Genomic DNA, 15,476 nt, shown 5'->3' with positions numbered 1-15,476 from the left:
TATATGACGGTACACATGGAGAATTTTTAGTACAAATAATTTACCTTTAATGTGCACAGAGGAGAGGAGAGAGTCCTTGTAGATAAAGGCACACACTGCAGAGAAGATGGTAAAAGTACGTGAGATAGGGGAGATAAAGTAGGTACATAGAGGATGAAGTGCTGTCAATAGAGTGTTATATAATGTACCTTAGATGCCAGGTAGCTGTGCGTATCTAAACGCAATAATAGCCCTGTTGTGGGGTCTGTGGGAATGTAAGGCATAGAGTTGTAAGGGATAAGAGTTCACAAAAAGGCATATGAATGGTACTATGGTAATGGCAAAGTCAGTATGGGGTAAAGAGAGCTAATTACCTTGCTGTAGGGGTTAATATGCGGCGCTCCCGCGCCCTGCAGTCAGTGTGTAGCGTGGCCGGCGTTGCTGTGTTATGAGGGCACAAACCGGAAGTAGGACCTGCGACCTCTGGTCACTTTTCATGTCACAACATACAATCTCCTACTTAGACAACTCACTGCTTCCCCTCTCTGACCACAACATTCTCTCCTTCATGCTCACAATTTCTTGCCCACCCCAGCACACTCCTACCTACCACACATTCAGAAATCTACAAACCATTAACCCTCATAAACTTTCAGACTCCCTACACTCATCATTGTCCGCAATCTCCTCTTTTTCCTGTCCTGATCTGGCTATACATCACTACAACAACACTCTTAGAAGCACCCTTGACCAAGTAGCTCCTCTCACCCACAGAACCTCCAAACACAGAGTAAAACAGCCCTGGCTCACATCGCAAACCCGATTTCTCCAGCGGCGCTCTAGGTGTGCTGAACGCTTATGGAGGAAAACTCACACACCATCCACTTCAAATTTATGTTAAGAATCTATAACTCTGCCCTTCACCCCGCCAAACAGACCTACTTCACCACCCTGATCTCCTCACTATCCAACAACCCCAAGAAACTTTTTGACACCTTTCACTCCCTCCTCAGGCTAAAAGCACAAGCCCCTATCACAGACATTTGTGCTGATAACCTGGCCTCCCACTTTATAGAGAAAATAGATAATATCTTACAGGAAATCCGCTCCCAGACACCAAATGCAGTGACTCCCATCCCTCTCTGCATTTTCCCTGGCTCAGTCTCCACATTCAATCCCATCACAGAAGAAGAAGTCTCCAAGCTCCTCTCTTCTTCTTGTCCGACTACATGCAGTACTGACCCCATTCCCTCACATCTCCTCCAGTCTCTCTCTCCAGTCATCACAACTCACCTAACTACAATCTTTAATCTCTCCCTCTCCTCTGGCATTTTCCCCTCCTCTTTCAAACACTCTATCATTACTTCATTATTAAAGAAACCCTCCCTCGACCCTTCCTGCACAAACAACTACAGACCAGTCTCCAATCGCCCCTTCATCTCTAAACTCTTGGAGCGCCTGATCTACTCCCACCTTACCCTTTACCTCTCCACTCATTCCCTCCTAGACCCTTTACAGTCCGATTTCCGCCCCTACATTCGACAGAAACTGCACTCATCAAAGTGACCAATGACGTTCTGACAGCAAAATGTAACCGTGACAACTCTCTGCTCATTCTTCTTGACCTTTCTGCAGCTTTTGACACTGTTGACCATCCTCTCCTACTCTCTAGGCACCAGTCACTAGGCATTAAGGCCACTGCTCTCTCCTGGTTCTCTTCCTATCTTTCTGACCGCACCTTCAGTGTTCTGTTTGCTGATTCCACTTCATCTCCTCTTCCTCTGACTGTTGGGGTACCTCAGGGTTCAGTCCTTGCCCCCCTTCTCTTCTCCCTCTACACAGCCCCAATTGGACAGACCATCAGCAGATTTGGCTTTCAGTACCATCCTCATGCTGATGACACACAAATATACATGTCATCCCCTGACCTTACCCCCGCTGTACTACAGAACGCCAGTGACTGTCTGTCCACAGTCTCCAACATCATGTCCACTCTCTATCTGAAACTCAACCTTTCCAAAACCGAACTTCTTCTTCTCCCGCCATCTACTAACCTTCCTAAATCGGACTTTTCCCTCTCCGTGGGTGGCACCATAATAACGCCCCGGCAGCAGGTGCGCTGTCTGGGTGTTATGTTTGACACCAATCTCTCCTTCTCCTCCCATATACAATCTCTTGCCCGCTCTTGCCGCTTACACCTAAAGAACATCTCTAGAATCCGCCCTTTTCTCACCATGGAAACAACAAAAACTCTCACTGTGGCCCTGATCCACTATCGCCTGGACTACTGTAACGCTCTATTAATTGGCTTCCCCCTTACTTGACATTCCCCTCTCCAGTCCATCCTTAATGCAGCAGCCAGGGTCATCCACCTGGCTAATCGTTACTCGGACACGTCCGCTCTTCGCCAGTCGTTACAAAGGCTGCCCATTCATTATAGGATCCAATTCAAAGTACTTGTTCTCACCCACAAAGCTCTCCACAGTGCGGCACCCCCTTACACCTCCTCCCTCATTTCTATCAGCCTAGCCAATCGCTGCGCTCTGTAAACGACTTTCGACTAACCTCTGCACTAATCTGTACCTCCCACTCCCGACTCCAAGACTTCTCCCACGTTGCGCCAATCCTCTGAAATCCTCTACCCCAAGAAATTAGGACCAGCTACAACTTGGACAGTTTTAGGCGCTCGCTCAAAACACATTTGTTCAGAACGGCCTATCACGTTCCCTAATCAAAGTCATTTTATGTGTAAGTGTGTGTGTGCAACCCATTCACTATCTCCACCTATCCCCCACCCCCTGAAGATGGCTGGACCTTCACTGTAAATACATCATTATAAATACACACCTGCACTTTGTATCTCCCCCACCTCATTGTAGAATGTAAGCTCTCACGAGGTGGGTTGTTTTATTTTGCTTTAATCATTATATTATTGTTAACGCTGTTACTTATGACTGTTGTGCATGAAACTGTTTAACTGTAAAGCGCTGTGGAATAAGTTGGCGCTATATAAATAAAGATTATTATTATTATTATTTGTGAAAAAAATGGAAATTTGGTGAAAATTTTGCAATTTTCAAACTTTTCATTTTTGTGCCCTTAAATCAGAAAGTTATGTAAAAAAAATACTTAATGAATAACATTTGCCTCATGTCTACTTTACATTAGCACAATTTTGGAAACATAATTTTTTTGTTAGAAAGTTATAAGGGTTGAAAGTTGACCAGTGATTTCTCATTTTCTCTACCAAATTTACAAAACTACTTTTTTAGGGACCACATCACATTTGAAGTGTCTTTGAGGGGCCTATATGACAGAAAATACCCAAAAGTGACAGCATTCTAAAAACTGCGTGCCTCAAGAAGTTTATTAACCCTTCAGTTGCTTACTGAAGTAATGTGGAAGGAAAACCTTAATTAACTTTTTCCACAAAAAATTACTTTAGATCAAAACTTTTCTATTTTCACAAGGGTAGCAAATAGAAAATGGAGCACAAAATTTGTTGTGCAATTTCCACTGAGTAAGCCGATACCCCATATGTGGGGGATATCCACTATTTGGGTGCAAAGCAGGGCTCAGAAGGGAAGAAGCACCATTTGACTTCGCGAAATTGACTGGAATCGAGAGCAGACACCATGTTGCGTTTGGAGAGCCCCTGATGCGCCTAAACAGTGAAAAAAACCAACAAGTGACCCCATTTTAGAATCCACACCCCTCAAGAATTTTGTCCAGGGGTATAGTGAGCATTTTGAACCCACAGGTACGACACTTAATTTGATAATATTAGGTTGTCATATTGAATATGTCGTCATTTGTGTTGAGCGCAAGTGTTCGCTACTCCAGTTTACATTGGGTGCTAGGGCATGCACCAAATATCGCTGGTGTTCGAGTGACATGCTCGAGTCCCTGCCCTGCATGTTTTGCGGATATTAGACACCCAAAAAAACATGCGGGGACCCGCGATACTCCATGCATACCCAAGCACCCGATGCAAACTCGAGTAGTGAGCACTTGCGCTCAACATTAGTCATCATATTGTCATAATTTTTTTCTTACTTTTGAAACCCCCCCCCAATTCTAACCATAATCCTAACACAGCCCTAACTTTAAGGCCCAATCCTAACCCCAACCCTGACTGCAAAGAATAGAACATATATACCGTATTTTCCGGCGTACAAGACGACTTTTTAACCCCTGAAAATCTTCTTAAAAGTCGGGGGTCGTCTTGTACGCCGGGAATCGCCTTGTACGCCGGGTGTATATGGTGGATGGGGGGGGGGAGTGGTCCTGATGACGACGAGGGGGCGTCTCACAGGAAAGTGAGTATCCCCCATTACCTTATCATAGCGCTGCAGCGTGGGGTCTCTGTGCTGGGAGCGGCGGCTGCTGTGCTGTGGTGTGGCGGCTCCTCTTCTGCAGTGTGGGGCCTCTGGTGCTGTGGGGCGGCGGCGGCGGCATATCTTCATGCAGTCGGGGCTCCTCCGGCATCTCAAAGCCTGCAAGCCCCACCGGCAACTCCATCGGTGTAATGCGGTGGCCTCCGGGAAAATGGCCGCTGCTTAGATTCAGATCTCGTGTCCCGAGATTTCGGGACGAGATCTGAATCTGAGCATGCGCAGCCCCCATCGCATCGCACCTATTGAGCTGCCTCCGGGATAATGGCCGCTGCTCAGATTCAGATCTCGTCTCCCGAGATCTCGGGACGAGATCTGAATCTGAGCAGCGGCCATTTTCCCGGAGGCCACCGCATTGTACCGATGGAGTTGCCAGCGGGGCTTCCGAGCTTTGCGATGCCGAAAGGAGCCCCGACTGCATGAAGATACGCCGCCGCCACCCCACAGCACAGAGGCCCCACACTGCAGAAGAGGAGCCGCCGCACCAAAGCACAGCAGCCGCCGCTCCCAGCACAGAGACCCCACGCTGCAGCGCTATGATAAGGTAATGGGGGATACTCACTTTCCTGTGAGACGCCCCCTCGTCGTCATCAGGATCACTCTTCCCCCCCAAAAGGCACATATTCACCGGCCCTATAAGACGACATAGGGTGTATAAGAAGACCCCCGACTTTTAAGAAGATTTTATTTTTTAACTGGTAAAGTTGGGGGGTCGTCTTATACGCCCAGTCGTCTTATACGCCGGAAAATACGGTATATATATATATATATATATATATATATATATATATATATATATATATATATATACAGTACAGATCAAAAGTTTGGACACACCTTCTCATTTAAAGATTTTTCTGTATTTTCATGACTATGAAAATTGTACATTCACACTGAAGGCATCAAAACTATGAATTAACACATGTGGAATTATATACTTAACAAAAAAGTGTGAAACAACTGAAATTATGTGTTATATTCTGGGTTCTTCAAAGTAGCCACCTTTTGCATTGATGACTGCTTTGTACACTCTTGGAATTCTCTTGATGAGCTTCAAGAGGTAGTCACTGGGAATGGTCTTCCAACAATCTTGAAGGGGTTCCCAGATATGCTTAGCACTTGTTGGCCCTTTTTCCTTCACTCTGCGGTCCAGCTCACCCCAAACCATCTCGACTGGGTTCAGGTCTGGTGACTGTTGAGGCCAGGTCATCTGGCTTTAGCACCCCATCACTCTCCTTCTTGGTCAAATAGCCCTTACACAGCCTGGAGGTGTGTTTGGGGTCATTGTCCTGTTGAAAAATAAATGATGGTGCAAACTAAACGCAAACCGGATGGAATAGCATGCTGCTGCAAGATGCTGTGGTAGCCATGCTGGTTCAGTATGCCTTCAATTTTGAATAAATCCCCAACAGTGTCACCAGCAAAGCACCCCCACACCATCATACCTCTTCCTCCATGCTTCACGGTGGGAGCCAGGCATGTAGAGTCCATCCGTTCACCTTTTCTGCATCGCACAAAGACACGGTGGTTGGAACCAAAGATCTCAAATTTGGACTCATCAGACCAAAGCACAGATTTCCACTGGTCTAATGTCCATTCCTTGTGTTCTTTAGCCCAAACAAGTCTCTTCTGCTTGTTGCCTGTCCTTAGCAGTGGTTTCCTAGCAGCTATTTTACCATGAAGGCCTGCTGCACAAAGTCTCCTCTTAACAGTTGTTGTAGAGATGGGTCTGCTGCTAGAACTCTGTGTGGCATTGACCTGGTCTCTAATCTGAGCTGCTGTTAACCTGCGATTTTTGAGGCTGGTGATTCGGATAATCTTATCCTCAGAAGCAGAGGTGACTCTAGGTCTTCCTTTCCTGGGGCGGTCCTCATGTGAGCCAGTTTCTTTGTAGCGCTTGATGGTTTTTGCCACTGCACTTGGGGACACTTTCAAAGTTTTACCAATTTTTCAGACTGACTGACCTTCATTTCTTAAAGTAATCATGGCCACTCGTTTTTCTTTACTTAGCTGCTTTTTTCTTGCCATAATACAAATTCTAACAGTCTATTCAGTAGGATTATCAGCTGTGTATCCACCAGACTTCTGCACAACACAACTGATGGTCCCAACCCCATTTATAAGGCAAGAAATCCCACTTATTAAACCTGACAGGGCACTCCTGTGAAGTGAAAACCATTCCCGGTGACTACCTCTTGAGGCTCATCAAGAGAATGCCAAGAGTATGCAAAGCAGTCATCAAAGCAAAAGGTGGCTACTTTGAAGAACCTAGAATATAAGACATAATTTCAGTTGTTTCACGCTTTTTTGTTAAGTATATAATTCCACATGTGTTAATTCATAGTTTTGATGCCTTCAGTGTGAATGTACAATTTTCATAGTCATGAAAATACAGAAAAATCTTTAAACGAGAAGGTGTGTCCAAACTTTTGGTCTGTACTGTGTATATATATATAGATATATATATATATATATATACACATATATTATAATTTTTATGTAACTAATCTGTGATAGACCCTATCACAGTGATAAAAAACGCTGAAAAAACGCTAAAAAAAGCTTACATAAGCATCCCATCATTTTGAATGCATTCCGCATTTTTTGTGCACATGTTGCGTTTTTTTCCATGGTGGAATCGCATTCCGGAAAAAAACGCAGCATGTTCACTCTTTGTGCGGAATCGCGGCGATTCCGCACACATAGGTATGCATTAATCCGCTTACTTCCCCATGGTGCTATGCCCACCATGCGGGATGTAAGCGGATCATGTGCAGTTGGTACCCAGGGTGGAGGAGAGGAGACTCTCTTTCAGGCCATGAGAACCATATACCTGTACAAAAAAAAGGAATTAAAATAAAAAATCGTGATACTCTCACCTTCCGGCGGCCCCCGCAGCCTTCCCGCTCCTCGCGATGCTCCCGTTCCCAGTGATGCCTTGCGACAATGACCTGTGATGACATAGCGGTCTTGCGTGATGCTACGTCATCTGTGGTCATTGCCGCGAGGCATTACTGGGAACGGGAGCTGCCGGGAGCATCACGAGGAGCGGAAAGGCTGCGTGGGCCGTCGGAAGGTGAGAAAATCACGATTTTTTAAAAAAAATTATTTTTAACATTATATCTTTTTACCATTGATGCTGCGTAGGCAGCATTAATAGTAAAAAGTTAGTCACACTTGTCAAACATTGTTTGACAAGTGTGATCAACCTGTCAATCAGTTTTCCAAGCAATGCTACAGATTGCTTGGAAAACGCTAGCATTTTGCAAGCTAATTACGCTTGCAAAACGCTAATGTTTAGCGGGAATATGCATGCCAATTCTACATGCGTATTTCCCGCGGCAGGGAGTTGCAGAATTGCCGCGGAAATTTCCGCTGCAATTCTGGATCGTGTGCACATAGCCTAAAAACTGGCCCTGATCATGTTCTCCAGGGTCTCAGGTACCCTCAAGATTTTCTATACCCTTATTTCTCAGCACCGTTATAAAGAGGCACTGAGGAACAAGTACCCTTAACTGCCACTGTTAAAAGGCGTACCGGCGGTCGTTAAGGGGTTAAACAATGTTTCACTTCCCAGAATCAACTGTGGTACTCAGCTGTCCCACTGTATATTCTTTTGCGTCCTCCACTGCCCATGAGCTGTGGTATGATCAGACCATGTTCCAGCACAGTTGGACATAGCCATTACACAGTACACAGCAAGGGCACATTTATAAGATTCTCTCAGCACAGGAACTTATTTTTATTCCAAGATCTAATGAATAAAATCATTTTTTTGTTTGTGGGAAAACCCCTTTAACACTTCAGAGTAATTGGAGTAACTTGTAGATCGTGGGCACCAATGCAAAAAAAATCTCCAATAAGCTCCCCAACTGTCGTAGATTAGTATTGGACTTCTCATATAAGCTAAGAGGACCATTCTCTACCTACCACCCCCTAGGCTCCAGGGCTTGAGCATGACTGTAATCTCTGTGCTCACTATAATTATGTCCCTGCTTGCATCCTACCTATGTTACATGTTTGGAAAGTGGTTATATGTGTTGTGACAGAATTATCAAAGAATAAATTAACCAAGCTTTAAAGTAGACATTGTCAAAAATCACTCAAAAATCAAAAACTTTGGGGATGCATTCGTGCACTATTATTCGTGTACATTTATTCAATGTACTTTTTTCTAAGTACTCGGCAGTTATAACATGGCAGTTAATTCAAAGGAATAGAGCACACTCAGCAAATCATGTGGTGCAGGCTGTACTTGGGAAGAACCCAATACCAGTCAAATAAGCGAGAAAACAGCCGCACTCTCTCGGGTTATAGCTTGCAAAGTGGTGTATTTATTCACATGTGTTTGACATTCAAATATATGTACACATACAGCAGGATAAGAAAAAAAGTGACGTTTCGACCCAGTTCCGGGTCTTTCTCAAACTGAGTAGCTGATGCTGTTTGAAAATTTGAAATTAGGTCCCAAAAGGGGCTCCTCTTGGTGTGGCGCTGGGGTATCCTGTTATGGTTCTCAATGGCAAGAGAACATAGCCCAGCATACATATGAACTAGCTCTTGGAAGGATGGAAACTTAAACTGACCATGAACTAAACCTGCCGCACAACTAACAGTAGCCGGGTAGCGTTGCCTACGTTTTATCCCTAGACGCTCAGCGCCAGCCGGAGGACTAACTAATCCTGGCAGAGGAAAATACAGTCCTGGCTCACCTCTAGAGAAATTTCCCCGAAAGGCAGACAGAGGCCCCCACATATATTGGCGGTGATTTTAGATGAAAATGACAAACGTAGTATGAAAATAGGTTTAGCAAAATCGAGGCCCGCTTACTAGATAGCAGGAAGACAGAAAGGGCACTTTCATGGTCAGCTGAAAACCCTATCAAAATACCATCCTGAAATTACTTTAAGACTCTAGTATTAACTCATAACATCAGAGTGGCAATTTCAGATCACAAGAGCTTTCCAGACAAAGAAACGAAACTGCAGCTGTGAACTGGAACAAAATGCAAAAAACAAACAAGGACAAAAGTCCGACTTAGCTGGGAGTTGTCTAGAAGCAGGAACATGCACAGAAAGGCTTCTGATTACAATGATGACCGGCATGGAAGTGACAGAGGAGCAAGGTTAAATAGCGACTCCCACATCCTGATGGGAACAGGTGAACAGAGGGGATGATGCACACAAGTTCAATTCCACCAGTGGCCACCGGGGGAGCCCAAAATCCAATTTCACAACAGTACCCCCCCCCCTCAAGGAGGGGGCACCGAACCCTCACCAGAACCACCAGGGCGATCAGGATGAGCCCTATGAAAGGCACGGACCAGATCGGAGGCATGAACATCAGAGGCAGTCACCCAAGAATTATCCTCCTGACCGTATCCCTTCCATTTGACCAGATACTGGAGTTTCCGTCTGGAAACACGAGAGTCCAAGATTTTTTCCACAACGTACTCCAACTCGCCCTCAACCAACACCGGAGCAGGAGGCTCAACGGAAGGCACAACCGGTACCTCATACCTGCGCAATAATGACCGATGAAAAACATTATGAATAGAAAAAGATGCAGGGAGGTCCAAACCGAAGGACACAGGGTTAAGAATCTCCAATATCTTGTACGGGCCGATGAACCGAGGCTTAAACTTAGGAGAAGAAACCCTCATAGGGACAAAACGAGAAGACAACCACACCAAGTCCCCGACACAAAGCCGAGGACCAACCCGACGCCGGCGGTTGGCAAAAAGCTGAGTCTTCTCCTGGGACAACTTCAAATTGTCCACTACCTGCCCCCAAATCTGATGCAACCTCTCCACCACAGCATCCACTCCAGGACAATCCGAAGATTCCACCTGACCGGAGGAAAATCGAGGATGAAACCCCGAATTACAGAAAAAAGGAGACACCAAGGTGGCAGAGCTGGCCCGATTATTGAGGGCAAACTCTGCTAAAGGCAAAAAAGCAACCCAATCATCCTGATCTGCAGACACAAAACACCTCAAATATGTCTCCAAAGTCTGATTCGTCCGCTCGGTCTGGCCATTAGTCTGAGGATGGAAAGCAGACGAGAAAGACAAATCTATGCCCATCCTAGCACAGAATGCCCGCCAAAATCTAGACACGAATTGGGTTCCTCTGTCAGAAACGATATTCTCCGGAATACCATGCAAACGAACCACATTTTGAAAAAACAGAGGAACCAACTCGGAAGAAGAAGGCAACTTAGGCAGGGGAACCAAATGGACCATCTTAGAGAAACGGTCACACACCACCCAGATGACAGACATCTTCTGAGAAACAGGAAGATCCGAAATAAAATCCATCGAGATGTGCGTCCAAGGCCTCTTCGGGATAGGCAAGGGCAACAACAATCCACTAGCCCGAGAACAACAAGGCTTGGCCCGAGCACAAACGTCACAAGACTGCACAAAGCCTCGTACATCTCGTGACAGGGAAGGCCACCAGAAGGACCTTGCCACCAAATCCCTGGTACCAAAGATTCCAGGATGACCTGCCAACGCAGAAGAATGAACCTCAGAAATGACTTTACTGGTCCAATCATCAGGAACAAACAGTCTACCAGGTGGGCAACGATCAGGTCTATCCGCCTGAAACTCCTGCAAGGCCCGCCGCAGGTCTGGAGAAACGGCAGACAATATCACTCCATCCTCAAGGATACCTGTAGGTTCAGAATTACCAGGGGAGTCAGGCTCAAAACTCCTAGAAAGGGCATCCGCCTTAACATTCTTAGAACCCGGTAGGTATGACACCACAAAATTAAACCGAGAGAAAAACAACGACCAGCGCGCCTGTCTAGGATTCAGGCGTCTGGCGGACTCAAGATAAATTAAATTTTTGTGGTCGGTCAATACCACCACCTGATGTCTAGCCCCCTCAAGCCAATGACGCCACTCCTCAAAAGCCCACTTCATGGCGAAAAGCTCCCGATTCCCAATATCATAATTCCGCTCGGCGGGCGAAAATTTACGAGAAAAAAAGCACAAGGTTTCATCACGGAGCAGTCGGAACTTCTCTGCGACAAAACCGCCCCAGCTCCGATTTCAGAAGCGTCGACCTCAACCTGAAAAGGAAGAGCAACATCAGGCTGACGCAACACAGGGGCGGAAGAAAAGCGGCGCTTAAGCTCCCGAAAGGCCTCCACAGCAGCAGGGGACCAATCAGCAACATCAGCACCCTTCTTAGTCAAATCAGTCAATGGTTTAACAACATCAGAAAAACCAGCAATAAATCGACGATAAAAGTTAGCAAAGCCCAAAAATTTCTGAAGACTCTTAAGAGAAGAGGGTTGCGTCCAATCACAAATAGCCTGAACCTTGACAGGATCCATCTCGATGGAAGAGGGGGAAAAAATATATCCCAAGAAGGAAATCTTTTGAACCCCAAAAACGCACTTAGAACCCTTCACACACAAGGAATTAGACCGCAAAACCTGAAAAACCCTCCTGACCTGCTGGACATGAGAGTCCCAGTCATCCGAAAAAATCAGAATATCATCCAGATACACAATCATAAATTTATCCAAATAATCACGGAAAATGTCATGCATAAAGGACTGAAAGACTGAAGGGGCATTTGAAAGGCCAAAAGGCATCACCAAATACTCAAAGTGGCCCTCGGGCGTATTAAATGCGGTTTTCCACTCATCCCCCTGCTTAATTCGCACCAAATTATACGCCCCACGGAGATCTATCTTAGAGAACCACTTGGCCCCCTTTATGCGAGCAAACAAATCAGTCAGCAGTGGCAACGGATATTGATATTTAACCGTGATTTTATTCAAAAGCCGATAATCAATACACGGCCTCAAAGAGCCATCTTTCTTAGACACAAAGAAAAAACCGGCTCCTAAGGGAGATAACGAAGGACGAATATGTCCCTTTTCCAAGGACTCCTTTATATATTCTCGCATAGCAGCATGTTCAGGCACAGACAGATTAAATAAACGACCCTTAGGGTATTTACTACCCGGAATCAAATCTATGGCACAATCGCACTCCCGGTGCGGAGGTAATGAACCAAGCTTAGGTTCTTCAAAAACGTCACGATAGTCAGACAAGAATTCAGGAATCTCAGAGGGAATAGATGATGAAATGGAAACCAAAGGTACGTCCCCATGCGTCCCCTTACATCCCCAGCTTAACACAGACATAGCTTTCCAGTCAAGGACTGGGTTATGAGATTGCAGCCATGGCAATCCAAGCACCAACACATCATGTAGATTATACAGCACAAGAAAGCGAATAATCTCCTGGTGATCCGGATTAATCCGCATAGTTACTTGTGTCCAGTATTGTGGTTTATTACTAGCCAATGGGGTGGAGTCAATCCCCTTCAGAGGTATAGGAGTTTCAAGAGGCTCTAAATCATACCCACAGCGTTTGGCAAAGGACCAATCCATAAGACTCAAAGCGGCGCCAGAGTCGACATAGGCGTCCGCGGTAATAGATGATAAAGAACAAATCAGGGTCACAGATAGAATAAACTTAGACTGAAAAGTGCCAATTGAAACTGACTTATCAAGCTTCTTAGTGCGCTTAGAGCATGCTGATATAACATGAGTTGAATCACCACAATAAAAGCACAACCCATTTTTTCGTCTAAAATTCTGCCGTTCGCTTCTGGACAGAATTCTATCACATTGCATATTCTCTGGCGTCTTCTCAGTAGACACCGCCAAATGGTGCACAGGTTTGCGCTCCCGCAGACGTCTATCGATCTGGATAGCCATTGTCATGGACTCATTCAGACCCGCAGGCACAGGGAACCCCACCATAACATCCTTAATGGCATCAGAGAGACCCTCTCTGAAATTCGCCGCCAGGGCGCACTCATTCCACTGAGTAAGCACAGACCATTTACGGAATTTTTGGCAGTATATTTCAACTTCATCTTGCCCCTGAGATAGGGACATCAAGGCTTTTTCCGCCTGAAGCTCTAAATGAGGTTCCTCATAAAGCAACCCCAAGGCCAGAAAAAACGCATCCACATTGAGCAACGCAGGATCCCCTGGAGCCAATGCAAAAGCCCAATCTTGAGGGTCGCCCCGGAGCAAGGAAATCACAATCCTGACCTGCTGTGCAGGATCTCCAGCAGAGCGAGATTTCAGGGACAAAAACAACTTGCAATTATTTTTGAAATTTTGAAAGCAAGATCTATTCCCCGAGAAAAATTCAGGCAAAGGAATTCTAGGTTCAGATATAGGAACATGAACAACAAAATCTTGTAAATTTTGAACTTTCGTGGTGAGATTATTCAAACCTGCAGCTAAACTCTGAATATCCATTTTAAACAGGTGAACACAGAGCCATTCCAGGATTAGAAGGAGAGAGAGAGAGGAAGGCTGCAATATAGGCAGACTTGCAAGTGATTCAATTGAAAGCACACTCAGAACTGAGGGAAAAAAAAAAAAAAAAAAAAAAAATTTTCAGCAGACTTCTTTTTTCTCTCCTTTCTCTGCCAATTAATTTAACCCTTTGTCGGCCGGTCAAACTGTTATGGTTCTCAATGGCAAGAGAACATAGCCCAGCATACATATGAACTAGCTCTTGGAAGGATGGAAACTTAAACTGACCATGAACTAAACCTGCCGCACAACTAACAGTAGCCGGGTAGCGTTGCCTACGTTTTATCCCTAGACGCTCAGCGCCAGCCGGAGGACTAACTAATCCTGGCAGAGGAAAATACAGTCCTGGCTCACCTCTAGAGAAATTTCCCCGAAAGGCAGACAGAGGCCCCCACATATATTGGCGGTGATTTTAGATGAAAATGACAAACGTAGTATGAAAATAGGTTTAGCAAAATCGAGGCCCGCTTACTAGATAGCAGGAAGACAGAAAGGGCACTTTCATGGTCAGCTGAAAACCCTATCAAAATACCATCCTGAAATTACTTTAAGACTCTAGTATTAACTCATAACATCAGAGTGGCAATTTCAGATCACAAGAGCTTTCCAGACACAGAAACGAAACTGCAGCTGTGAACTGGAACAAAATGCAAAAAACAAACAAGGACAAAAGTCCGACTTAGCTGGGAGTTGTCTAGAAGCAGGAACATGCACAGAAAGGCTTCTGATTACAATGATGACCGGCATGGAAGTGACAGAGGAGCAAGGTTAAATAGCGACTCCCACATCCTGATGGGAACAGGTGAACAGAGGGGATGATGCACACAAGTTCAATTCCACCAGTGGCCACCGGGGGAGCCCAAAATCCAATTTCACAACAGTATCCTGCTTCCTGGATACCCCAGCGCCACACCAAGAGGAGCCCCTTTTGGGACCTAATTTCAAATTTTCAAACAGCATCAGCTACTCAGTTTGAGAAAGACCCGGAACTGGGTCGAAACGTCACTTTTTTTCTTATCCTGCTGTATGTGTACATATATTTGAATGTCAAACACATGTGAATAAATACACCACTTTGCAAGCTATAACCCGAGAGAGTGCGGCTGTTTTCTCGCTTATATAACATGGCAGTTAGACAGGGCAGGAGACAGGTAAGACAAACTAAATCTATTCCCTATTCATTTGAAACAGAACAAATACTCACCATATGTATTTGTATAATCTATATCCTGGCTGCTGCATTCACTCACATTCACCGCCCTTGCATTAACTCTTTACACTCCATCCATATTGGCCCCTCTGTTCTTGCCTCTCCTATGTATAGCACTCACGCTCTGTTCACATTGCTTAACAGCGCTGATCCATTCAGTCCCACCATCCAACACAAGAGACGCTCTCACAAATCGCTTAACCATCTGCTCACTCTTTCTATCCTCCTTCTCCTAGTTGCTGGAGACATCTCTCCCAACCCCGGCCCCCCATGTTATAGCCAGTCAAACCTCCCAACTGCTACACTCAGAAACCCCTCTAACCTTATTAATATTCCATGCATGCCTTCTGTTTCTTTGAATTGTGCCCTTTGGAATTCTCGCTCTGTGTGTAATAAACTCTCCTTCATTCATGACTTCTTCCTTTCTAACTCTCTTAATCTCCTGGCTCTTACTGAAACCTGGATCCAGCAGTCAGACACCACCGCTGCTGCTGCTGCTCTTTCATATGGTGGACTACACTTTTCTCATACCC

The sequence above is a fragment of the Ranitomeya variabilis genome, chromosome 1 (assembly GCF_051348905.1).
Source record: "Ranitomeya variabilis isolate aRanVar5 chromosome 1, aRanVar5.hap1, whole genome shotgun sequence".
NCBI classification, from domain to species: Eukaryota; Metazoa; Chordata; class Amphibia; order Anura; family Dendrobatidae; genus Ranitomeya; species Ranitomeya variabilis.
Note: the sequence above shows the minus strand (reverse complement) of the source record.